The sequence below is a fragment of the Cololabis saira genome, chromosome 3, assembly GCF_033807715.1.
Source record: "Cololabis saira isolate AMF1-May2022 chromosome 3, fColSai1.1, whole genome shotgun sequence".
NCBI lineage: Eukaryota > Metazoa > Chordata > Actinopteri > Beloniformes > Belonidae > Cololabis > Cololabis saira.
In genome coordinates this window covers 38,211,044-38,238,621 of record NC_084589.1, presented here as the reverse complement: position 1 = coordinate 38,238,621, position 27,578 = coordinate 38,211,044, and the positions used below count along the sequence as shown (strand labels likewise).

General features: G+C 44.5%; 1 protein-coding gene across 10 annotated transcripts in view; it reads left to right on the top strand.

The window, feature by feature from the left end:
• syngap1b (synaptic Ras GTPase activating protein 1b) overlaps positions 1–27,578 on the top strand; it is a 308,706-nt gene that overhangs the window by 96,530 nt on the left and 184,598 nt on the right. The gene's annotated exons all lie outside the window — the stretch shown is intronic.

Genomic DNA, 27,578 nt, shown 5'->3' with positions numbered 1-27,578 from the left:
GACTTTTGGAGAACTATCAAATATGGACCAATCACATGAAGGGGGGGGCGCACCTTTTGGCGTCTAGCGTCGCCACGGTAACACTTTTGAAAGAGAAAAGTAATGCGTGTAGTCGCAGGATGTAGACGCACATTTTGATGTATAACACACCTGGGTGCACGTTACGGTTCGGGCTGAATTAACTGCCGAAGGAATGGCATAAATTTTGCCAAAATGACACAATTTATTCAAAATGGCCGACATCCTGTTCGGTTTCGGCCATGGCTCCAAGAGACTTTTCTTTAAGTTGTGCCATGATACAGGTGTGTAGCGATTTTCGTGCATGTACGTCAAACCGTATTGTGGGGCTTGAGGCACAAAGTTTTCCGGGGGGCGCTGTTGAGCCATTTTGCCACGCCCATTAATGCAAACCATGAAAGATCAAATTTATCGCCAGGCCTGGCTTGCATGCCAAATTTGGTGCCTTTTGGGGAACTATCAAATATGGACCAATCAGATGAAGGGGGGGTCCGCTTGTTGGCATCTAGCGTCGCCACGGTAACACTTTTGAAAGAGAAAAGTAATGCGTGTAGTCGCAGGATGGAGACGCACATTTTGATGTATAACACACCTGGGTTCACAATACGGTTCGGGCTGAATTAACTCTCGAAGGAATGGCATAAATTGCGCCAAAGTGACACGATTAATTCAAAATGGCCGACTTCCTGTTCGGTTTCGGGCATGACGCCAAGAGACTTTTCTTTAAGTTGTCCCATGATACAGGTGTGTACCGATTTTCGTGCATGTACGTCAAACCGTATCGTGGGGCTTGAGGCACAAAGTTTTCAAGGGGGCGCTGTTGAGCCATTTTACTACGCCCATTAATGCAAACTATTAAATATCAAATTTTTCGCCAGGCCTGACTTGGGTGCAAAATTTTGTGACTTTTTGGGCATGTTAAGGGGGGCAAAAAGGCCATCACTTTGTCAGAAGAAAAAAAAAAATAATAATAATTAAAGCTGCAAGCAGCGATGAACGGGCCCTCGCACTCACGTCCACCGCCCCCCATAAGCATATCAGAAATGACACCACCCACGACTCTCTATGTCAAACCATTCAAAAGTTATAGCAGAAAAAAGGAACCACCAATCAGAAGAAGGGGCGGGGCTAATTCAGGCCAATGAAGGTCAAGGACTCATTACAGAGTCTGATGACACCACCCACGACTCTCTATGTCAAACCATTCAAACGTTATGGCAGAAAATCGGGACAACCAATCAGAAGAAGGGGCGGGGCTAATTCAGCCCAATTATGGTCAAGGACTCAATACCGAGTCCCATGACACCACCCACGACTCTTTATGTCAAACCATTCAAAAGTTATGGCAGATAAAAGTATTCTAGGGGGCGCTGTTGAGCCGTTAGGCCACGCCCATTAATGCAAACCATGAAATATCAAATTTATCACCAGGCCTGGCTTGCATGCAAAATTTGGTGACTTTTGGAGAACTATCAAATATGGACCAATCAGATGAAGGGGATGAGCGCTTTTTCGCGTCTAGCGTTGCCACTGTAACACTTTTGAAAGAGAAAAGTAATGTGCGTCGTCACAGGACAGAGAAGAACATTTTGATGTAAAAAAAACACAAAAATTTCGGCATATTGTCAGGCTTGAACTCTCGACCTCTGGCACCAAAGACCGCAAGAATCTGGCTGAGCTAAGTCTCAGCTATTCCTTTTATTTGACCTACTGGCTTAGGAGAGACGAACATAGCGATAAAATGTATGGAACTTTTTTTTCCTAATTTTTTAAATATTTGTAAGTTATAAATATTAGTAAAACCGAACTATTTTAATTATTACTTTTTCTGTAACCATTATGCCAAGGTTGTAACCGGGCTGAGCCGGGAATATTTCTGAGGTCACCACATTACAGGGAGCTGATTGGTCGGGGGGCGGGGCCGTCATCACCCTACTCGCCACTGATTGGTCGGGGGGCGGGGCCGTCATCACCCTACTCGCCACTGATTGGTCGGGGGGCGGGGCCGTCATCACCCTACTCGCCACTGATTGGTCGGGGGGCGGGGCCGTCATCACCCTACTCGCCACTGATTGGTCGGGGGGCGGGGCCGTCATCACCCTACTCGCCACTGATTGGTCGGGGGGCGGGGCCGGCAGACGTTTGAATCAGGAAGCGGGAGTCAGCGCGAGATCGACTGGCGGCTCGCGGCGATTTTATTATAAAAAAAGGACAACCAATCAGAAGAAGGGGCGGGGCTAATTCAGGCCAATGAAGGTCAAGGACTCCATAAAGAATCTGATGACACCACCCACGACTCTCTATGTCAAACCATTCAAAAGTTATAGCAGAAAATCGGGACAACCAATCAGAAGAAGGGGCGGGGCTAATTAAGGCCAACGAAGCTTAAGGACTCATTACAGAGTCCCATGACACCACCCACGACTCTCTATGTGAAACCATTCAAAAGTTATGGCAGAGAAAAGTTTTCTAGGGGGCGCTGTTGAGCCGTTAGGCCACGCCCATTAATGCAAACCATGAAATATCACATTTATCGCCAGGCCTGGCTTGCATGCAAATTTTGGTGACTTTTGGAGAACTATCAAATATGGACCAATCAGATGACGGGTGGGTGCGCTTTTTTGCGTCTAGCGTCGCCACGGTAACACTTTTGAAAGAGAAAAGTAATGCGTGGTGTCGGAGGATGGAGACGCACATTTTGATGTATAACACACCTGGGGGCACGTTACGGTTCGGGCTGAATTAACTGCCGAAGGAATGGCATAAATTGCGCCAAAATTACACAATTAATTCAAAATGGCTGACTTCCTGTTCGGTTTCGGCCATGGCTCCAAGAGACTTTTCTTTAAGTTGCGACATGATACAGGTGTGTACCGACTTTCGTTCATGTACGTCAAACCGTATTGTGGGGCTTGAGGCACAAAGTTTTCCGGGGGGCGCTGTTGAGCCATTTTGCCACGCCCATTAATGCAAACCATGAAATATCAAATTTATCGCCAGGCCTGGCTTGCATGCCAAATTTGGTGCCTTTTGGGGAACTATCAAATATGGACCAATCAGATGAAGGGGGGGTGGGCTTGTTGGCGTCTAGCGTCGCCACGGTAACACTTTTGAAAGAGAAAAGTAATGCGTGTAGTTGCAGGATGGAGACGCACATTTTTATGTATATCACATCTGGGTTCACGATACGGTTCGGGCTGAATTAATTCTCGAAGGAATGGCATATATTGCTCCAAAATTACGCGATTAATTCAGAATGTTCAAAATGGCCGACTTCCTGTTCGGTTTCGGCCATGGCGCCAAGAGACTTTTCTTTAAGTTGCGACATGATACAGGTGTGTACCGATTTTCGTTCATGTACGTCAAAGCGTATTATGGGGCTTGAGGCGCAAAGTTTTTTCTGTCTGAACCAATCAGATGAAGGGTGGGCGCGCCTTTTGGCGTCTAGCGTCGCCACGATAACACTTTTGAAAGAGAAAAGTAATGCGTGGTGTCGGAGGATGGAGACGCACATTTTGATGTATAACACACCTGGGGGCACGTTACGGTTCGGGCTGAATTAACTGCTGAAGGAATGGCATAAATTTCGCCAAAATGACACGATTAATTCAAAATGGCCGACATCCTGTTCGGTTTCGGGCATGACGCCAAGAGACTTTTCTTTAAGTTGTCCCATGATACAGGTGTGTACCGATTTTCGTGCATGTACGTCAAACCGTATCGTGGGGCTTGAGGCACAAAGTTTTCAAGGGGGCGCTGTTGAGCCATTTTACCACGCCCATTAATGCAAACCATTAAATATCAAATTTTTCGCCAGGCCTGACTTGGGTGCAAAATTTGGTGACTTTTTGGGCATGTTAAGGGGGGCAAAAAGGCCATCACTTTGTCAGAAGAAAAATAATAATAATAATTAAAGCTGCAAGCAGCGATGAACGGGCCCTCGCACTCACGGCCACCGCCCCCCATAAGCATATCAGAAAAGACACCACCCACGACTTCCTATGTCAAACCATTCAAAAGTTATAGCAGAAAAAAGGGACAACCAATCAGAAGAAGGGGCGGGGCTAATTCAGGCCAATGAAGGTCAAGGACTCCATACAGAATCTGATGACACCACCCACGACTCTCTATGTCAAACCATTCCAAAGTTATAGCAGAAAATCGGGACAACCAATCAGAAGAAGGGGCGGGGCTAATTAAGGCCAACGAAGCTTAAGAACTCAGTACAAAGTCCCATGACACCACCCACGACTTCCTATGTCAAACCATTAAAAAGTTATAGCAGAAAAAAGGGACAACCAATCAGAAGAAGAGGCGGGGCTAATTCTGGCCAATGAAGGTCAAGGACTCCATAAAGAATCTGATGACACCACCCACGACTCTCTATGTCAAACCATTCCAATGTTATAGCAGAAAATCAGGACAGCCAATCAGAAGAAGGGGCGGGGCTAATTAAGGCCAACAAAGCTTAAGGACTCATTACAGAGTCCCATGACACCACCCACAACTTCCTATGTCAAACCATTCAAAAGTTATGGCAGATAAAAGTATTCTAGGGGGCGCTGTTGAGCCGTTAGGCCACGCCCATTAATGCAAACCATGAAATATCAAATTTATCGCCAAGTCTGGCTTGCATGCAAAATTTGGTGACTTTTGGAGAACTATCAAATATGGACCAATCACATGAAGGGGGGGCGCGCGTTTTGGCATCTAGCGTCACCACGGTAACACTTTTGAAAGAGAAAAGTAATGCGTGGTGTCGCAGGATGTAGATGCATATTTTGATGTATAACACACCTGGGTGCACGTTACGGTTCGGGCTGAATTAACTGCCGAAGGAATGGCATAAATTTTGCCAAAATGACACAATTTATTCAAAATGGCCGACATCCTCTTCGGTTTCGGCCATGGCGCCAAGAGACTTTTCTTTTAGTTGCGACATGATACAGGTGTGTACCGATTTTCGTTCATGTACGTCAAACCGTATTATGGGGCTTGAGGCACAAAGTTTTTTCTGTCTGAACCAATCAGATGAAGGATGGGCACGCTTTTTGGCGTCTAGCGTCGCCACAGTAACGCTTTCGAAAGAGAAAAGTAATGCGTGGGGTCGGAGGATGGAGACGCACATTTTGATGTATAACACACTTGGGGGAGCGTTACGGTTCGGGCTGAATTAACTGCCGAAGGAAGGCATAAATTTCGCCAAAATGACACGATTAATTCAAAATGGCCGACTTCCTGTTCGGTTTCTCGACATGACGCCAAGAGACTTTTCTTTAAGTTGTCCCATGATACAGGTGTGTACCGATTTTCGTGCATGTACGTCAAACCGTATCGTGGGGCTTGAGGCACAAAGTTTTCAAGGGGGCGCTGTTGAGCCATTTTGCCACGCCCATTAATGAAAACCATGAAATATCAAATTTTTCGCCAGGCCTGACTTGCATGCAAAATTTGGTGACTTTTTGGGCACGTTTAGGGGGGCAAAAAGGCCTTCCTTTTGTCAGGAAAATAATAATAATAATTAAAGCTGCAAGCAGCGATGAACGGGCCCTCGCACTCACGTCCACCGCCCCCCATAAGCATATCAGAAATGACAGCCCCCACGACTCTCTATGTCAAACCCTTAAAAAGTTATAGCAGAAAATAGGGACAACCAATCAGAAGAAGGGGCGGGGCTAATTCAGGCCAATGAAGGTCAAGGACTCCATACAGAATCTTATGACACCACCCACGACTCTCTATGTCAAATCATTCCAAAGTTATAGCAGAAAATCGGGACAACCAATCAAAAGAAGGGGCGGGGCTAATTAAGGCCAACGAAGCTCAAGAACTCATTACAGAGTCCCATGATACCACCCATGACTTCCTATGTCAAACCATTCAAAAGTTATAGCAGAAAAAAGGGACAACCAATCAGAAGAAGGGGCGGGGCTAATTCAGGCCAATGAAGGTCAAGGACTCCATAAAGAATCTGATTACACCACCCAGGACTCTCTATGTCAAACCATTCCAATGTTATAGCAGAAAATCGGGACAACCAATCAGAAGAAGGGGCGGGGCTAATTAAGGCCAATGAAGCTTAAGGACTCATTACAGAGTCTCAATGACACCACCCACAACTTCCTATGTCAAACCATTCAAAAGTTATGGCAGAGAATAGTATTCTAGGGGGCGCTGTTGAGCCGTTAGGCCACGCCCATTAATGCAAACCATGAAATATCAAATTTATCACCAGGTCTGGCTTGCATGCAAAATTTGGTGAGTTTTGGAGAACTATCAAATATGGACCAATCATTTGGAGGGGGGGCGCAACTTTTGGCGTCTAGCGTCGCCACGGTAACACTTTTGAAAGAGAAAAGTAATGCGTGGTGTCGCAGGATGTAGACGCACATTTTGATGTATAACACACCTGGGTGCACGTTACGGTTCGGGCTGAATTAACTGCCGAAGGAATGGAATAAATTTCGCCAAAATGACACAATTTATTCAAAATGGCCGACATCCTGTTCGGTTTCGGCCATGGCTCCAAGAGACTTTTCTTTAAGTTGTGCCATGACACAGGTGTGTAGCGATTTTCGTGCATGTACGTCAAACCGTATTGTGGGGCTTGAGGCACAAAGTTTTCCGGGGGGCGCTGTTGAGCCATTTTGCCACGCCCATTAATGCAAACCATGAAATATCAAATTTATCGCCAGGCCTGGCTTGCATGCCAAATTTGGTGCATTTTGGGGAACTATCAAATATGGACCAATCAGATGAAGGAGGGGGTGCGCTTGTTGGCGTCTAGCGTCGCCACGGTAACACTTTTGTAAGAGAAAAGTAATGCGTGTAGTCGCAGGATGGAGACGCACATTTTGATGTATAACACATGTGGGTTCACGATACGGTTCGGGCTGAATTAACTCTCAAAGGAATGGCATATATTGCTCCAAAATTACGCAATTAATTCAGAATGTTCAAAATGGCCGACTTCCTGTTCGGTTTCTGCCATGGCGCCAAGAGACTTTTCTTTTAGTTGCTACATGATACAGGAGTGTACCAATTTACGTTCATGTACGTCAAACCGTATTATGGGGCTTGAGGCGCAAAGTTTTCTCTGTCTGAACCAACCAGATGAAGGGTGGGCGCGCTTTTTGGCGTCTAGCGTCGCCACGGTAACGCTTTTGAAAGAGAAAAGTAATGCGTGGTGTCGCAGGATGGAGACGCACATTTTTATGTATAACACACCTTGGTGCACGTTACGGTTCGGGCTGAATTAACTGCTGAAGGAATGGCATAAATTTCGCTAAAATGACACGATTAATTCAAAATGGTCGACATCCTGTTCGGTTTCGGGCATGACCCCAAGAGACTTTTGTTTAAGTTGTCCCATGATACAGGTGTGTACTGATTTTCGTGCATGTACGTCAAACCGTATCGTGGGGCTTGAGGCACAAAGTTTTCAAGGGGGCGCTGTTGAGCCATTTTGCCACGCCCATTAATGCAAACCTTTAAATATCAAATTTTTCGCCAGGCCTGACTAGGGTGCAAAATTTGGTGACTTTTTGGGAATGTTAAGGGGGGCAAAAAGGCCTTCACTTTGTCAGGAAAATAATAATAATAATAAAAATTCCTGCAAATACAATAGGGCCTTCGCACTGAAGGTGCTCGGGCCCTAATTAAAGCTGCAAGCAGCGATGAACGGGCCCTCGCACTCACGTCCACCGCCCCCCATAAGCATATCAGAAATGACACCACCCACGACTCTCTATGTCAACCCATTCAAAAGTTATAGCAGAAAAAAGGAACAACCAATCAGAGGAAGGGGCGGGGCTAATTCAGGCCAATGAAGGTCAAGGACTCATTACAGAGTCCCATGACACCACCCACAACTTCCTATGTCAAACCATTCAAAAGTTATGGCAGAGAAAAGTATTCTAGGGGGCGCTGTTGAGCCGTTAGGCCACGCCCATTAATGCAAACCATTAAATATCAAATGTATCACCAGGCCTGGCTTGCATGCAAAATTTGGTGACTTTTGGAGAACTATCAAATATGGACCAATCAGATGAAGGGGACGAGCGCTTTTTCACGTCTAGCGTCGCCACGGTAACACTTTTGAAAGAGAAAAGTAATGTGCGTCGTCGCAGGAAAGAGACGGACATCTTGATGAAAAAAAAAACACAAAATTTGCTTACAAAAACTTCAGCATCGTGCCAGGTTCGAACTCCCAACCACCGGCACCAAAGATCGCAATGATCTGGTTGAGCTATATCTCAGCTGATACCTCACATTGACTTACTGGCTTAGGAGAGACCAAGATAGCGACATAATGTCTGGAACCTTTTTTTCCTAATTTTTTAAATATTTGTAAGGTATAAATATTAGTAAAACACTACTATTTTATTATTACTTTTTCTGTAACCATTCCACCGCGGTTCTAACCGGGCTGAGCATGGGACTATTTCTAACGTCACCACATTACAACAGCTGATTGGTCGGGGGGCGGGGCCGTCATCACCCTACTCGCCACTGATTGGTCGGGGGGCGGGGCCGTCATCACCCTACTCGCCACTGATTGGTCTGGGGGCGGGGCCGGCAGACGTTTGAATCAGGAAGCGGGAGTCAAACCATTAAAAAGTTATAGCAGAAAAAAGGGACAACCAATCAGAAGAAGGGGCGGGGCTAATTAAGGCCAACGAAGCTTAAGGACTCATTACTGAGTCCCATGACACCACCCACAACTTCCTATGTCAAACCATTCAAAAGTTATGGCAGAGAAAAGTATTCTAGGGGGCGCTGTTGAGCCGTTAGGCCACGCCCATTAATGCAAACCATTAAATATCAAATGTATCACCAGGCCTGGCTTGCATGCAAAATTTGGTGACTTTTGGAGAACTATCAAATATGGACCAATCAGATGAAGGGGACGAGCGCTTTTTCACGTCTAGCGTCGCCACGGTAACACTTTTGAAAGAGAAAAGTAATGTGCGTCGTCGCAGGAAAGAGACGCACATCTTGATGAAAAAAAAAACACAAAATTTGCTTACAAAAACTTCAGCATCCTGCCAGGCTCGAACTCCCAACCACCGGCACCAAAGATCGCAATGATCTGGTTGAGCTATATCTCAGCTGATACCTCACATTGACTTACTGGCTTAGGAGAGACCAAGATAGCGATATAATGTCTGGAACCTTTTTTTCCTAATTTTTTAAATATTTGTAAGGTATAAATATTAGTAAAACACTACTATTTTATTATTACTTTTTCTGTAACCATTCCACCGCGGTTCTAACCGGGCTGAGCATGGGACTATTTCTAACGTCACCACATTACAACAGCTGATTGGTCGGGGGGCGGGGCCGTCATCACCCTACTCGCCACTGATTGGTCGGGGGGCGGGGCCGTCATCACCCTACTCGCCACTGATTGGTCGGGGGGCGGGGCCGGCAGACGTTTGAATCAGGAAGCGGGAGTCAAACCATTAAAAAGTTATAGCAGAAAAAAGGGACAACCAATCAGAAGAAGGGGCGGGGCTAATTAAGGCCAACGAAGCTTAAGGACTCATTACAGAGTCCCATGACACCACCCACGACTTCCTATGTCAAACCATTCAAAAGTTATGGCAGAGAAAAGTATTCTAGGGGGCGCTGTTGAGCCGTTAGGCCACGCCCATTAATGCAAACCATGAAATATCAAATTTATCGCCAAGTCTGTGTTGCATGCAAAATTTGGTGACTTTTGGGGAACTATCAAATATGGACCAATCAGATGAAGGGGGGTGCGCTTGTTGGCGTCTAGCGTCGCCACGGTAACACTTTCGAAAGAGAAAAGTAATGCGTGTAGTCGCAGGATGGAGACACATATTTTGATGTATAACACATCTGTGTTCACGTTACGGTTCGGGCTGAATTAATTCTCGAAGGAATGGCATAAATTTCGCCAAAATGACACAATTTATTCAAAATAGCCGACATCCTGTTCGGTTTCGGCCATGGCTCCAAGAGACTTTTCTTTAAGTTGTGCCATGATACAGGTGTGTACCGATTTTCGTGCATGTACGTCAAACCGTATTGTGGGGCTTGAGGCACAAAATTTTCCGGGGGGCGCTGTTGAGCCATTTTGCCACGCCCATTAATGCAAACCATGAAATATCAAATTTATCGCCAGGCATGGCTTGCATGCCAAATTTGGTGCCTTTTGGGGAACTATCAAATATGGACCAATCAGATGAAGGGGGGGGTGCGCTTGTTGGCGTCTAGCGTCGCCACGGTAACACTTTCGAAAGAGAAAAGTAATGCGTGTAGTCGCAGGATGGAGACGCACATTTTGATGTATAACACATCTGGGTTCACGATACGGTTCGGGCTGAATTAACTCTCGAAGGAATGGCATATATTGCTCCAAAATTACGCAATTAATTCAGAATGTTCAAAATGGCCGACTTCCTGTTCGGTTTCGGCCATGGCGCCAAGAGACTTTTCTTTTAGTTGCGACATGATACAGGTGTGTACCGATTTTCGTTCATGTACGTCAAACCGTATTATGGGGCTTGAGGCACAAAGTTTTTTCTGTCGAACCAATCAGATGAAGGGTGGGCGCGCTTTTTGGCGTCTAGCGTCGCCACGGTAACGCTTTTGAAAGAGAAAAGTAATGCGTGTTGTCGCAGGATGGAGACGCACATTTTGATGTATAACACACTTGGCGGCACGTTACGGTTCGGGCTGAATTAACTTTCGAAGGAATGGCATAAATTTCGCCAAAATGACACGACTAATTCAAAATGGCCGACATCCTGTTCGGTTTCGGGCATGACCCCAAGAGACTTTTGTTTAAGTTGTCCCATGATACAGGTGTGTACCGATTTTCGTGCATGTACGTCAAACTGTATCGTGGGGCTTGAGGCACAAAGTTTTCAAGGGGGCGCTGTTGAGCCATTTTGCCACGCCCATTAATGCAAACCTTTAAATATCAAATTTTTCGCCAGGCCTGACTAGGGTGCAAAATTTGGTGACTTTTTGGGCATGTTAAGGGGGGCAAAAAGGCCTTCACTTTGTCAGGAAAATAATAATAATAATAATAATAATAATAATTAAAGCTGCAAGCAGCGATGAACGGGCCCTCGCACTCACGGCCACCGCCCCCATAAGCATATCAGAAATGACACCAGTCACGACTTCCTATTTCAAACCATTCAAAAGTTATAGCAGAAAAAAGGGACAACCAAATCAGAAGAAGGGGCGGGGCTAATTCAGGCCAATGAAGGTCAAGGACTCCATAAAGAATCTGATGACACCACCCACGACTCTCTATGTCAAACCATTCCAAAGTTATAGCAGAAAATCGGGACAACCAATCAGAAGAAGGGGCGGGGCTAATTAAGGCCAACGAAGCTTAAGGACTCATTACAGAGTCCCATGACACCAACCACGACTTCCTATGTCAAACCATTCAAAAGTTATGGCAGATAAAAGTATTCTAGGGGGCGCTGTTGAGCCGTTAGGCCACGCCCATTAATGCAAACCATGAAATATCAAATTTATCACCAAGTCTGGCTTGCATGCAAAATTTGGTGACTTTTGGAGAACTATCAAATATGGACCAATCACATGAAGGGGGGGCGCGCCTTTTGGCGTCTAGCGTCGCCACGGTAACACTTTTGAAAGAGAAAAGTAATGCGTGTAGTCGCAGGATGTAGACGCACATTTTGATGTATAACACACCTGGGTGCACGTTACGGTTCGGGCTGAATTAACTGCCGAAGGAATGGCATAAATTTCGCCAAAATGACACAATTTATTCAAAATGGCCGACATCCTGTTCGGTTTCGGCCATGGCTCCAAGAGACTTTTCTTTAAGTTGTGCCATGATACAGGTGTGTAGCGATTTTCGTGCATGTACGTCAAACCGTATTGTGGGGCTTGAGGCACAAAGTTTTCCGGGGGGCGCTGTTGAGCCATTTTGCCACGCCCATTAATGCAAACCATGAAATATCAAATTTATCGCCAGGCCTGGCTTGCATGCCAAATTTGGTGCCTTTTGGGGAACTATCAAATATGGACCAATCAGATGAAGGGGGGGTGCGCTTGTTGGCGTCTAGCGTCGCCACGGTAACACTTTTCAAAGAGAAAAGTAATGCGTGTAGTCGCAGGATGGAGACGCACATTTTGATGTATAACACATCTGGGTTCACGATACGGTTCGGGCTGAATTAATTCTCGAAGGAATGGCATATATTGCTCCAAAATTACGCGATTAATTCAGAATGTTCAAAATGGCCGACTTCCTGTTCGGTTTAGGCCATGGCGCCAAGAGACTTTTCTTTTAGTTGCGACATGATACAGGAGTGTACCGATTTTCGTTCAGGTACGTCAAACCGTATTATGGGGCTTGAGGCGCAAAGTTTTTTCTGTCTGAAGCAACAAGATGAAGGGTGGGCGCGCTTTTTGGCGTCTAGCGTCGCCACGGTAACGCTTTTGAAAGAGAAAAGTAATGCGTGTGGTCGCAGGAGGGAGACGCACATTTTGATGTATAACACACTTGGGGGCACATTACGGTTCGGGCTGAATTAACTTTCGAAGGAATGGCATAAATTTCGCCAAAATGACACGACTAATTCAAAATGGCCGACATCCTGTTCGGTTTCGGGCATGACCCCAAGAGACTTTTGTTTAAGTTGTCCCATGATACAGGTGTGTACCGATTTTCGTGCATGTACGTCAAACCGTATCGTGGGGCTTGAGGCACAAAGTTTTCAAGGGGGCGCTGTTGAGCCATTTTGCCACGCCCATTAATGCAAACCTTTAAATATCAAATTTTTCGCCAGGCCTGACTTAGGTGCAAAATTTGGTGACTTTTTAGGCATGTTAAGGGGGGCAAAAAGGCCATCACTTTGTCAGAAGAAAAATAATAATAATATTAATAATAATAAAAATTCCTGCAAATACAATAGGGCCTTCGCACTGCAAGTGCTCGGGCCCTAATAATAAAAATTCCTGCAAATACAATAGGGCCTTCGCTCTGAAGGTGCTCGGGCCCTAATTAAAGCTGCAAGCAGCGATGAACGGGCCCTCGCACTCACGGCCACCACCCCCATAAGCATATCAGAAAAGACACCACCCACGACTTCCTATGTCAAACCATTCAAAAGTTATAGCAGAAAAAAGGGACAACCAATCAGAAGAAGGGGCGGGGCTAATTCAGGCCAATGAAGGTCAAGGACTCCATAAAGAATCTGATGACCCCACCCAGGACTCTCTATGTCAAACCATTCCAATGTTATAGCAGAAAATCGGGACAACCAATCAGAAGAAGGGGCGGGGCTAATTAAGGCCAACGAAGCTTAAGAACTCATTACAGAGTCCCATGACACCACCCACGACTTCCTATGTCAAACCATTCCGAAGTTATAGCAGAAAATTGGGACAACCAATCAGAAGAAGGGGCGGGGCTAATTAAGGCTAACGAAGGTCAAGGACTCCATAAAGAATCTGATGACACTCCCCACGACTCTCTATGTCAAACTATTCCAAAGTTATAGCAGAAAATCGGGACAACCAATCGGAAGAAGGGGCGGGGCTAATTCAGGCCAATGAAGGTCAAGGACTCCATAAAGAATCTGATGACCCTACCCACGATTCTCTATGTCAAACCATTCAAAAGTTATGGCAGAGAAAAGTTTTCTAGGGGGCGCTGTTGAGCCGTTAGGCCACGCCCATAAATGCAAACCATGAAATATCAAATTTATCGCCAAGCCTGGCTTGCATGCCAAATTTGGTGCCTTTTGGAGAACTATCAAATATGGACCAATCAGATGAAGGGGCGGCGCGCTTTTTGGCGTCTAGCGTCGCCACGGGAACGCTTTTGACTGAGAAAAGTAATGCGTGTTGTCGCAGGATGGAGACGCACATTTTGATGTATAACACACCTGGGTGCACGTTACGGTTCGGGCTGAATTAACTGCCGAAGGAATGGCATAAATTTCGCCAAAATGACACGACTAATTCAAAATGGCTGACATCCTGTTCGGTTTCGGGCATGACGCCAAGAGACTTTTCTTTAAGTTGTGCCATGATACAGGTGTGTAGCGATTTTCGTGCATGTACGTCAAACCGTATTGTGGGGCTTGAGGCACAAAGTTTTCCGGGGGGCGCTGTTGAGCCATTTTGCCACGCCCATTAATGCAAACCATGAAATATCAAATTTTTCGCCAGGCCTGGCTTGCGTGCAAAATTTGGTGCCTTTTGGGGAACTATCAAATATGGACCAATCAGATGAAGGGGGGGTGCGCTTGTTGGCGTCTAGCGTCGCCAAGGTAACACTTTGGAAAGAGAAAAGTAATGCGTGTAGTCGCAGGATGGAGACGCACATTTTGATGTATAACACATCTGGGTTCACGATACGGTTCGGGCTGAATTAACTCTCGAAGGAATGGCATATATTGCTCCAAAATTACGCAATTAATTCAGAATGTTCAAAATGGCCGACTTCCTGTTCGGTTTCGGCCATGGCGCCAAGAGACTTTTCTTTTAGTTGCGACATGATACAGGAGTGTACCAATTTTCGTTCATGTACGTCAAACCGTATTATGGGGCTTGAGGCGCAAAGTTTTTTCTGTCTGAACCAACCAGATGAAGGGTGGGCGCGCTTTTTGGCGTCTAGCGTCGCCACGGTAACGCTTTTGAAAGAGAAAAGTAATGCGTGTGGTCGCAGGAGGGAGACGCACATTTTTATGTATAAAACACCTGGGTGCACGTTACGGTTCGGGCTGAATTAACTGCCGAAGGAATGGCATAAATTGCGCCAAAGTGACACGATTAATTCAAAATGGCCGACTTCCTGTTCGGTTTCGGGCATGACGTCAAGAGACTTTTCTTTAAGTTGTCCCATGATACAGGTGTGTACCGATTTTCGTGCATGTACGTCAAACCGTATCGTGGGGCTTGAGGCACAAAGTTTTCAAGGGGGCGCTGTTGAGCCATTTTGCCACGCCCATTAATGCAAACCATTAAATATCAAATTTTTCGCCAGGCCTGACTTGGGTGCAAAATTTGGTGACTTTTTGGGCATGTTAAGGGGGGCAAAAAGGCTATCACTTTGTCAGAAGAAAAATAATAATAATACTAGAAAATTTCTGGAAATTTTGATATGGGCATGCCCTACTGCCCATTCGTCCCCTCTTGCTGCTTTGGTTTGGGGCTGTAGTGGTTGTGTTCGGGGTGGTTCTATGTCAGTTTGAGGTGTTTTTACGCTTGTATTTCATTCATTCCTGTGCTCCCAATAGTTATTAATGGGGCGCGCTTTTTGGCATCTAGCGTTGCCACGGTAACGCTTTTGACTTAGAAAAGTAATGCCCATCGAGGCAAGATGGAGACGCATCTAACGATGTATGCCGTGCATGGGTGCACGTTCCGGTTCAGGCTACGTTAACGGATAGGTTTTTTTTTTCACCATGGTACAAAACCCCATCCGAATGAATGGGGCCATTTGGCCTGGATTTTGACATAAAATTTCCTTAATTCCCAGCTTCATGAAATTTGAGTATGTTGAATTCCACAGCGTGCCGAGTCAGGGGACATTTGTACGATGTCTCTACGATAACCTGTTGCCTAGCAACAAGCGTCCAAATTCAAACAGAAATAAAAAAAAAAAAATGAAAGGTCAATATCGCGAAAACTGTAGTAATTAGCATAATGAGGTTGTAGGGGCCGTTACTGCCAATCGGGCCGAGTGTTTGAAAGTTTCAACCATGTCTCTACGATAAAGTTCGGCCGAGCAATAAGCGTCCGAATTTTCGCCTTTTTTTTTGCTTTTTGGCATCTAGCGTTGCCACGGTAACACTTTTTACTGAGAAAAGTAATGCCCATCGAGGAACCATGGAGACGCATCCAACGATGTATGCCATGTATGGGTGCATGTTCCGGTTCAGGCTATGTTAACGGATAGGTTTATTTTTCACCATGGTAAAAAACTCCATCCGAATGAATGGGGCCATGTGGCCTGGATTTTGACATAAAATGTCCTTAAATCCCAGCTTCATGAAATTTGAGTATGTTGAAGTCCACAGCGTGCCGAGTCGGGAAACATTTGTACCATGTCTCTACGATAACCTGTTGCCTAGCAACAAGCGTCCAAAGTCAAATGGAAAAAAAAAAAAAAAAGAAAGGTCAATATCACAAAAACTGTAATACTTGGCATAATGAGCTTGTACGTACCTTTAGGGACAATCAGGCCGAGTGTTTGAAAGTTTGAACGATGTCTCTACGACAAAGTTCGGCCGAGCAATAAGCGTGGGAATTTTCGCCTTTTTTTTTGCTTTTTGGCAACTAGCGTTGCCCCGGTAACCCCTATTACGGAGAAAAGTAATGCCCATCGAGGCATGATGGAGACGCATCCAACGATGTATGCCATGCATGGGTGCACATTCCGGTTCGGGCCGCATTAACGGACGAAAAAAAGTGCGGAATAAGAATAATAATAAAAAGAAAAGGGAAACCTTTTCTAGATACTAATATATCGCCTTCATTTTCATGTTTTTCCTCGTTTTTCCGGCCGTGTTTTAGTTTTTGGGGATTTTTTTTTTCCACATCAGAGCGGGGTCATGCTGTACACCCGCTGGTGCGCAGTGGGACTTTTGCGACTTTAGCTTGTTAGCAAAATGCTAGCAACATTGCCCTTTGGGCCATTCTGGACGATTGCAATATGGTCATGCCATTACTTGGCATGCCCATAATTAATAAAAATTCCTGCAAATACAATAGGGCCTTCGCACTGCAAGTGCTCGGGCCCTAATAATAAAAATTCCTGCAAATACAATAGGGCCTTCGCACTGCAAGTGCTCGGGCCCTAATAATAAAAATTCCTGCAAATACAATAGGGCCTTCGCACTGAAGGTGCTCGGGCCCTAATAATATAGCGCTGATCGTGTCCGTCTGTGTGTGAAGCTCAGTCAGTCAGGACTCTGCTGCTGCTGCTGCTGCAGCCTCTTCTTCACCCACTGCTTTAGGACAGAACAAATGAGGGGCTGCGTTTAGGGAGCCCCACGGAGCCCCTCATTTCTTCCCTAAAGGGACACAGATTTTTTTTCATATATATGAGTTTTACGCGCGCGTGAAACCTTTACGTGCTGCTTGTATATGGTGCCTAAATTAGGGTCCCGCGTTAAAACGACGCAGAGCCTACGGCGTAGGGTACGCGGCCACGCGCACCTACGGCGTAGGCTCTGCGTCGGTGACGCGGAACCATAAACCCGCCCTGAGCAGCTCTGAGGGGAGACGGGAGAGGAGGAGGAGGGGGAGCGGGGGGTGAAGCGGGGCTGCGGGGCCGTTTTCGTATCGCTTTCATACAGTGTCTTGATAATTTGCAATTTAAGGCTGATCCTACCGTTAGTTTTTAAACTGTAAAAAGTAAGGGGAAAAAAAACATGGTTTTGAAAAGACGGGGGGCATGTCCCCCCTGTTGCGCCGGGGAACTCACGGCGTCTAGCGCAGCAACGGCGTGCTGCCACTCACTCGCTTTATTTTATTGTATACTATTTATATACTTATTCTAACTTTTACTGTGACCACCAAATAATGTGGTTTTCCTGTCCTCCACATCATCTACAGCATCTAGGTCTCCGTGAAAGTCAGTGTCACGGTGGCTGCTACTTCTCATTCATTCTGACGCCAAACCATGGATCTGCGCCAAACAGGCTGCAGAAAGCCACTGCGCATGCTCAGCAGGCTCACCCATATGCATTTCTGGGCGTGTAAAGGGGCGGATTCAGCTACGCAACCTTCCAGCTGGACTGCGTGGAAGTCTGCGTGCACATGGTTTTATTGATCCGGATTTTTTTTTGCGCACGGCATTTTCGGCTTTTGAGCGTACGTGCACTTTTAGTATGAATCCTACGCACTCCATTTTAAATGAGGCCCCTGCAGAGTAAGGTGACATAATGACCAGGGGCCTCATTTATAAAAGAGTGCGTAGGATTCATACTAAAAGTGCACGTAAACCCAAAAGCCGAAATTGGCGGGCGCAAAAAAAAATCGGGATTTATAAAACCGTGTGCACGCACACTTGCACGCAATGTTCGCTTTATAAATCACAGTCCAGCTGGAAGGTTGCGCAGCTGAATTCGGCTCATATCCTGCCCTCTACACGCCCACTTTATACCATAAATGGGCAATGCAAAGTAGTATTTGCATATGAATGAGCCTGCTGAGCATGCGCAGCGGCTTCCTGCAGCCTGTTTGGGCGTCAGGATGAATGAGACGTGTCGAGCCACCGGGCCACTAAATTTCACGGAGACTGAGAACGAGATGTTGTGGATGAGGTGGAGGCAGGAAAACGACATTAGGCTATTTGGTGGTCACAGTAAAAGTATAAATAGTATATAAATAGTATAAAATAAAGCGAGTGAAAATAAAATGCTGTGAGGCGCAAGGGCGCAATTTCCACTGGGGACAGGGGGGACATGCCCCCCACTTTTCAAACTCATGTTTTTGTACCCCCCACCTTTTACAGTTTAAGAACTAACGGTAGGCTCAGCCTGTACCGGTAATTACAAATCATCAAGACACTCTGTGCGACGACGGGACGGGAGCCCCGCTACACCTCCTCCCCTCCCCTCTCCTCTCAGTGCTGCTCAAGGCTGATTTATGTTTCCGCGTTAAATCGACGCAGAGCATACGGCGTAGGGTACGCGGCGACGCGCACCGTACAGTGCGGGTCGCCGCGTAACCTACGGCGTAACCTACGGCGTAACCCTACGCCGTAGGCTTATGGAACCATAATTTAGGCATAATTAGGCTTAACTAGTGTGTGCGTGTGTGACAGACGTGCATGGGACAATTGTGAAAAACGGAATAAACTGCGTTCCATATTGAACCAATACGGAACGCAACTTTTAATTCCCAATTACGTAACAATTCCATATTTCAAGGGACGGGTGGCAAGCCCACTCACCGTGGCTGCAGCTCCAGCAGCAGCTGAGCGTCCTGACTGACGCTGTGCTTCAAACACAGAGGGACACGATCAGCGCTATTATATTATAAGTCTGATATGTGATGACATTAAGAGTATGACATGAATCGGGCTTCATTTCACCACCTCACCGCCTGCGTCGCCAGTTCCCCATATCTTAAGTAAGTTCCTACGGGAGGGTCAGGGTTGGCGTTGGGATACGCAGATTTTTCGGTTAGTTTTTTCTTTTTAAATCCCAACCTTTGCGTAGAAGGTGGCTTGCGCATCTTTCAAGCCCTGTCTTGTGCGCAAGCAAGCTTTATAAATGAGGCCCCAGGTGACCTGCATAGAGGTGGTTTTATATCGACATCCATTAACAGTACAAGGGTCACGGTACTCAAGTCAATCTCCAGTCATAGACTTTCGTCAAACTGTGGACTGATGGGTCTCTCAACACTTTGAGATGACTGTGCCTCATGCAGATCAGTTCCTCTGCTGGTGCTTGTTTGTCTTCAGAGATTTCATTCTTCTAAGGCACAGTTCGCATCAGCAGATGCTTCTTGTGAGCGTAAAACTTCACACGTTTGAGTGGCTTTTCTATCAATCAGCGTATCTCTAAACCACACCTCCAAACTAATTCCATAAATTGGACCCAGGTGTGCAAACTACTGACTCTAATTAGCTTTTGTTGGAGTAATTAGTCTGTGGGTTCAATGCTTTTTTTTTGTCAGCGCTTCGGATGTTTAATTAGTGCGTTCAATAAAGACTGAAGTTATAATTGTTTGTGTGTTATCAGTTTAATTGTGTTTATGTAATATTGTGAGTTGGATGAAGATCAAATCGCATCTTATAGTAAATGAATAACAGAAAAGCGGTGAATTGGAAAGAGTTGGAATACTTGTTCTTAGCTGCATGGCCAGCTCTTTCGTTATTGCATGTGTACATGTGCACATGTGCAGTGTTGTGTGTTCATGTCTGAGCCACTGTTAGACAGCAAGCACTTTTTGATTACCACCCTGTTATCTAATAATGGATTGCACAGTTTTCGCACACTCAATTTCTCACAGTCACTCTTTCTCACTTAAACTTGCTCTTTCTTGCAAGCCCATACTCGAAACACACCCATGAACAGTTGTACACGTTCCATCATAGTCTCCTGCTCCTCACAGCTGGGCCAGAGGAAGCAACGGTGACATATGGGCCAGCCAGCCTGCAGCGTCGCTCAAGCTCAAGCTGCCAAGCTGAAAGCACAAAACAGCCTCCTTCCTTCTCATCAATGGCCCTCCCTTCCTCCTTCTAGCTCTACCTGGTCCTCACTTTTTCCCCTCTTTCAGTGTCTCTCCATCAATCATGTTGCCCGACGTCTGTGTTGGTAAATGTGCGGTTGTTTGCATGAAACTGGAACTCCGCGACCATGTTCCACCATTTTTAATTATCCGAATTTAATCAGACATAGATTGATTTTAGGCATCGCAGATGCTACAATCCATCAGTTATACGAATTACAAATCAAATGGGATGATATTGATTTCTGCGACTGAACTGTCAGGGGTCCCAGACACGGTCCACATTGTGAGATGAAGTGCCAGACTGCAGTTATTCTTCCACACCTGTTTAATTTATTCATGAACCATCTTCGTGATCAAGTGCTGCACATGTGTGCTGTCTCTCCACTGACCTGCAGAGTACCGTCAGAGGAAAAGCAGGACACTCTTTCACTGAGGTTTTCATTCTAAACAACCTATTGATTCTTTTAGATTACTGCAAAAGCGGCTGCTGTAGCTACTGTAAACGCAGCATCAGCCACCCCATCCGTCTTGATACAACATCTTTGGATTACAGTAAAAGTATCTGGTCTTCTACTCATAAATTAGGTAAGGTATGGTTCTTCATTTGTCACTGAGCTAGCATCAATGGGAGGGGGTCCCACAGGCCTCCTATGTGAGCGTTGCAGCCGTAGCTCGGCACATCAACTTAGATTGCATGCGGGGAGGGGGGCAACGTAGGCGGTGGAAGGATGTGTGTGTGGTCAGTCTATGTACTCTTTAATTTCAGTTCTTTCAGCCATAACCTTGGTAGTGATGGAGTGTTATCAGCCCGTCTCGGTTGGTTCTGAATCAGTTCCACTGGTGTCATGAGAGGAGAGGTGGTGGGATCAGGGCGTCTTGTTAGCATAGCATCCAACTGCATAACAATGTGTTTATTTTATATAAAAAAAACAAAATGCTTTGATTTAAAGTTTAAAGTGCTTTAATAGTATTGAACTTGCATGACTGTACAGACAGCCAACCATACTTGCAACTGAAATATCCTCCTATGATGTATGTCCACAGGTGAAGAATATGGTGTAAAAGTTAATCTATTTCAATAATTCAACTAGAATATGGTGTAAAAGTTAATTTAATTCAATAATTCAACTTAAAAGGTGAAACTAATATATTACCTAGTCTTATTACATGCTAAGCAAGATATGTTAAACCTTTATTTGTTATAATTTTGATGATGGAATTGTTTATTGATTTCATAAAATATTCTCTAATTTATTTTTTATTTGGGGTTTTCAAAAACTGTGAGCCATAATCACCAAAATTATAACAAATATAGGCTTGAAATATCTCACTTTGCATGTAGTGGGAAATGATACATGTGTTTCACCTTAAATGAATTTACTACGAATGAAGTTTTGCAATATATTCAAATTTTCCGACCTTCACCTGTATATTATTACATAAATAAGAGCATAATATGTGTCTGTATTGGTTCAATACGGAACGCAACTTTTATTTCCCAATTACGGAACAATTCCGTGTTTCAAGGGACGGGTGGCAACCCTAGTCAGGCAGACTCCAGTAATTTTCCATCCTACTTAAATTCTCTCTGGTTCATCTCCATGGCGACTCCAAACAGCTGAATTTGTGATCAATTTCCGCTAAGCCAGGCTTCCAACTTCTCCAAGGTCTTTTCCATCCCGCCAATGAGTTTGAAAACAGCAGTTAACCTGCGATTCAGGTCGAGAATCGCACCCAGTTTGCGATTTTGTCCACACAGCGTCTGAGTTTGAGTGTTGATCGCGTAACTTATGCCTTTGCACCTGCCAGGCAGCCTTGAAAGGGCCAAAGTAGCTGTCGACGTTTTCCCAATTTGTGGATATGCCATGTAACCGCCAACTCCAAAAAGCAGAAATCCTGTCATCAGAAATCCAATTATGTAGACATCATCAACATACTCGACTGACAGAATGGACAGATCCTCCACTTCTGCCAAGAGTCCATCATGTATCCAGCAGCAAACGTCCCGTCGGGGCAAGAGGGCTCCCCTCTGCTCTGTCTTCTCATTGAGAAAATATGGTCAAATCCATGATTTTAGACATTTTTGGAGGATATGCAAGGAAAGGCTCTAGATAGATTGACAAGACAGCACAAGACAGAGAGCAGCAGCAGAGCAGATAGGGAGCTGAGAGCAGGAATGTAGCTGGTTGAAAACAAACATCTGCCCCACTGGACACAATTTAATCAGTACATCATTATATGAGTCGCTGGGAATTCGTTTAGATTTAGTAAAAACATAGAAACTATTGGCATGTAATGATCTGGGAACCATAAAATACCATATTTCTTGAGAACAGAATCCAGAAAACATTATCAAATGTTAAAAGCGAGAGTTTTTATCATTTCCAATTTCACATTTCACAATATTGGCTCATTTTGTTTTGATGGTGGCCGCAAAAAACAATCTACAAATTATGAAATAATTTCAGAATTACAGTAAGTCCCAGAGTGTAATATTGAGAAGAATATATTTCATCATCCACAGAATATGACATCGTGACAAGTTTCAGAGAATCTGGCTAAATCTCGGTGTGCAGGGAAAAGCTATAAAAAAAGAAGAAAAACTTCTGGCAGACATGGTTCTGGGATAAAAGTCACTGCATGCCTCAGAAACACTTCACTTCTCTTCACTTAGGATGCCGTTTGCTGTGTCATTCACAAATGGGTTGAAGCACTGTCGTGAAGGTTAAACCACTATTATGCAGGAAAATCGATAGCTGAACATAAATGGTAAACGCAGCCATCTTCTCTTGGCCAAAGCTCATTTAAAATGGACGGAGGGGAAAAGTGGAAGGAGAACAAAAGCATTCAAACGCGTGTTTGTCGGCGAATAGTCCGGGTGCTGAACCAACCCGCCTGCAGTTCGGATCGTTCACCACTTCAGAGCGCTTGCCGCATTGCTGCACTTTTTTGTCCCACGTTCTTCTGCATTCAAACTTAAAATGAGCTAATGTTTTTCATGAAATGATAAAATGGCTCACTGTCAACATTTCATATATTTCTTATGCTCCAGTGTCAATAAAAAATAACTTGATAAGATTTTCAAACCATTGCGTTCTGTTTTGAAATTACATTTTTTAGGCACTGACCCACCGTTGGAGCCTTTGCAGCCTTTGCAGCCTGATTCAGCCTGAGTCAGTGCAGATATTTCTTGGGTAATCTCTCTATATGGGATATTGATCTCCAAATATTGCTACAGTATGAAGTCAGATCTTTTGGTATTGAGAAATCTGCACAAACTCAGTGAAAAACAGCAGATATAGGAGAAACTGCTGTGCTCTTATATGTTTGCTTTGGATGTGTCCAGCAGTAACCTTGCATTGGCGAGTAAGAGCATGCTCAGTAAGGTTCAAACATCCAACCCCCCCCCCGCCTCAAAAATTGAATTTTTATCAACATGCATGCATACTGACCAGCCAACTGTGTGGACTTGGTACAATACAGAACTCATGAACTCCCTCTCAAGCATCATCTTTTTAAATTTGCCTTCATAAGTTCTCATGGTACCGCTGAGGGGGAACGGCCTTGAATTCCTGGGAGAAGTAATTGTCCAAAAATGCCTCTCTCTGCCATGGCAGACTGTCTCCCCTTCCTGTTAGTGTCTTGATTTACAGGAAACATAAAAAAAAAAAAAATATGTATCAAACACAACTCAGCTTTAAAATAAAAAGTCAGTATGTGGCTCCTTTAGCCCAGCTCTCGGGTGGCACCATACCAGGCTGCATTTTATTTTCGGTAAATTGCCTTCTGAATCGAATGGCGCCTTTTAAATATGCATGTGAAATATTAGTGCGCCAGCCGAGCCAGTGAGGAGTCAACCTGTGAATTTAACGCTACCTCTCCATGGGCGCTGACTGAGTGCAGCCCCGACAACCTCCCTGTACGTTCGTACGGCGTCACCAGAGTTCCTGTTATGTCACGTCTCCAGCTGTAAAGACTGCATCCTCCGACCAATCGAATCTTGCAACCTACTGAGAAGAAAATAGCCTCCAGATGTTTTTCCTCTGCAGGATTCAATGTTGCGATGCTTGTTGGTGGGCTGAAGTGTCAGGATGGCATGGAGAGGTGTTCAAGGCTCCTGCATGAGTCAAGTTGTCGGTGATGAGATGTGCAGGGCAACAGTAGGAGAGAGAATGAGGGGGCTTGCTTTTGCACAAGTAGATGTAACTGAAGAAAATGACCATATTTACCTCCCTATAGTTGGGCTGTGTTTAAAATGTGATGATTTGTCACGAATTTAGATGAAAATGTATGGATTTAAGCAGATTTACAGCCACTAACATTCATCCCAGCTCTTATAGACGAAAGAAAACACAAGTATTTTTTCGCTTCTTCCATTTGAAATTGGTTTTATCCCAAATAAGCCGGCTGAGATTCGGGAACAGGTCCATATGTGGCTTTACTTTATAAAGGGAACATTATTCTGAAACAGTTTCTCAGTTTGTAGACACAGTTCTTTACAGGCTGGTCGATAAGATCATCTTTGTAGTTCCAGTGATGTCACTGACATGTAGTGTTGTTTTTGTCAGTCTGTTTCAATTTTAGTTTTAGTCTAGTCTTTGGGTCAAGCTATTATTTTAGTTTTTAGTTTAGTTTAGTGGTTAGTCACGTTCATACTCCTTTACTGACATGTCACCAATTACCCTAATTAGTTTCAATATGCTCCTCCAGGTGTTTTATTTTTACCAGTAAGCCTTTTGTTGCCCTTTTCTCTAATTGTTTAAGATGTGTTACTGCCACCTAATTCAAAGCTAGTTGATATTTCTTCTCACTGCCAACATTTGATATGTTTTCTAGGTTCTTTTGCGGATAAAATACAGATTTAGGAGATTTGTAAATCATTACATTCTGCTTCCATTTACATTTTACGCAGCGTCCCAACTCCGTCCTGGATTTACCAAACATGTCTTTTGCAGCCTTTTCATAACGTGCGCTGTAGATAAAACTGAGTGCAGCCCATGCATCTCCTCTGGATTCCATGGCAACAGCTGAAAAGCTGGACACAGAGAAGCATCATTTTAACCCTGCTGAAAATCACAGCTATCCCTTCAATAAGCACGAAAGCCTTCAGTGAGATTATGAGTTTGCTCCTCCTCTGTTCTGCTGCTCCTTCTTTCATTGAGTCGGGCCTGACACAGTGCCTCCATTACGAGACCGCTTTGTTTGGCACATATATTTAGAAGCACTGCGAAAGAGACGCAGCTGCTACGGAGCTACAGTTTGAGACTGTGGCTTTATTTGTATCCCTGATCAACGTGGATCTGCTCGACTGTGGGGTTAATTCAGGATTTCTGGACTCCATCGGCACTAAAGCACATTCAGAGCGTTTGGCCACTCCGCTGCTTTTTCCAGCATTAATCTGGGACAGAGAATTAAAAGAGCGTTAGTGCAAAGCTGTGTGCTCTGACAAGACTAAGATTTAAATTCCACCAGGATGCACTAAGAAGGCTTGGACTTCAAAGCCGGGTGACGTTTTCTTTTTCAGTGCTCTGGCGATGTCACCCTGGAAGCAGGTACATCCTCTCTGCCGTCAGCTGATGGAGCGGTGACGCGGATACTGTACATTTACTCCACATTTTCAGAGATGTAGTCATCATTTTAATATGTGAGGCCATATTTTAAACAGTAACAAGTCAAACAAAAGATCTATGTGACAAATGTGTCTTTAAATGATTATTGATTATTGTAGCAGCATTTACAATCCACCTTAAAAGTCAGTGTTAGACGACTGCAGGTCATTCAGAACTCTGCTGCTCCAGTCCTCACTAAGACCTTAAAGTGGACCACATCAGTCCAGATCTGAGGTCTTACACTGGCTGCCTGTCCGTCAGAGGACAGACTTTAAAGTTCTGATGCTGATCTATAAAGATCTGAATGGTCCCGGACCAGAATACATCAGGGACTAGGGATGGGAATTTAAGGTAAGATTTTATCGTTTCCGATTCCATTTTTGATTCTGTTTAACGATTCGATTCTTTATCGATTCTCTTATCGATTCTCATTTGTCCTTGTGGCCCAGCGCGCGGCTCTTTCTGCCACACGCCGGCTGACTCCCCGCTCCCAGGTTGCGGAGGAAAGACGAGCCGGCTGAGCCCTAACAGTTTCCACCCTTTGTTGAAATGTCCACATTGCAAGTATTGTCGCCCTGTTGTCATCCTTTTTGGTAAAATGTAACCAAAATTTCGAGCGTTTATGCCGCTTTGTCGCCATGTTTTCCTGCTTGGCGCGAATGTGCACGTTGCGTAACTACGCAACGTGCATGGTGACGTCATTCGCGCCCACTGGAATTGATAAGGGAATCGTTTGCAAAAAAGGCAAACAATTCCAAGGAATTGAAACACTGGGAACCGGTTCTCAACAAGAGCCGATTCTCGATTCCCATCCCTATCAGGGACCTACGACTCACCTTCCAGACCCCTTCAAGTCATCTAGATCTGGGTTTTTATCAATTCCCAGAGTCGGAACCAGACATGGAGAAGCTGCGTTCAGCTTCTATGCTCCACATGTCTGGATCAAACTCCCAGAATGCATCAGATTAGCTGAAACACTCACTTTATTTTTTTTAAATGTATTTATTTATTTTATTTAAAACAGGCAATAACATAGAAAGACATACCGTGTACACGGACAACACACTAACCAAAGGACCAATAGACAAAAACGAGACCAAAACCTGACAAAAAAAACAAAACCTAACCTAATAAAAGAAAAACAAACAAACAAAAAAACGGAACGGAAAACAAAAACGATGTAAATATACGAAAATTAGATATTATAATCATACTCAAAACTTAATTTTTTCCATTTTCTATCATGCTACTTTGTAATGATTTATCACGATGATTTTTTCCAAAAGAAATTAGCTTCGCACTTTAGTCAGAAAAAAAGACAAATTCAAATTCCTTTTTGATTGAGCCTCAATTATAAATATTTTCCCCAAAAGAATAATTATATTTACAATATGTGGGCAATTTGCATCAAGTACTCCCAACAAAATATTTATCAGTATGAATTAAAAATGAATATTTATGGGTCTTTTTGAATATCTAACCACAGTCTGACTAAATGTCGGCCATAAAAAATGAATGGAACTGATTCTCCACTTTTTCATTGCAAAATTTACATAATGGAGAGTGGTCCGTGTTAAAAAAGGTAAGTTGTTTATTTGTAGCCGTAAGACCTTTCCTAACAAAGAAAAATATTATACACAATTTTATCTTAATTGTTTTTGATAGCAATTTAAGAGTTTTTATGACTGGAGCACCAACCTGCTGATTGTCATTCAAGTTTTTTATTGGTACAACAGA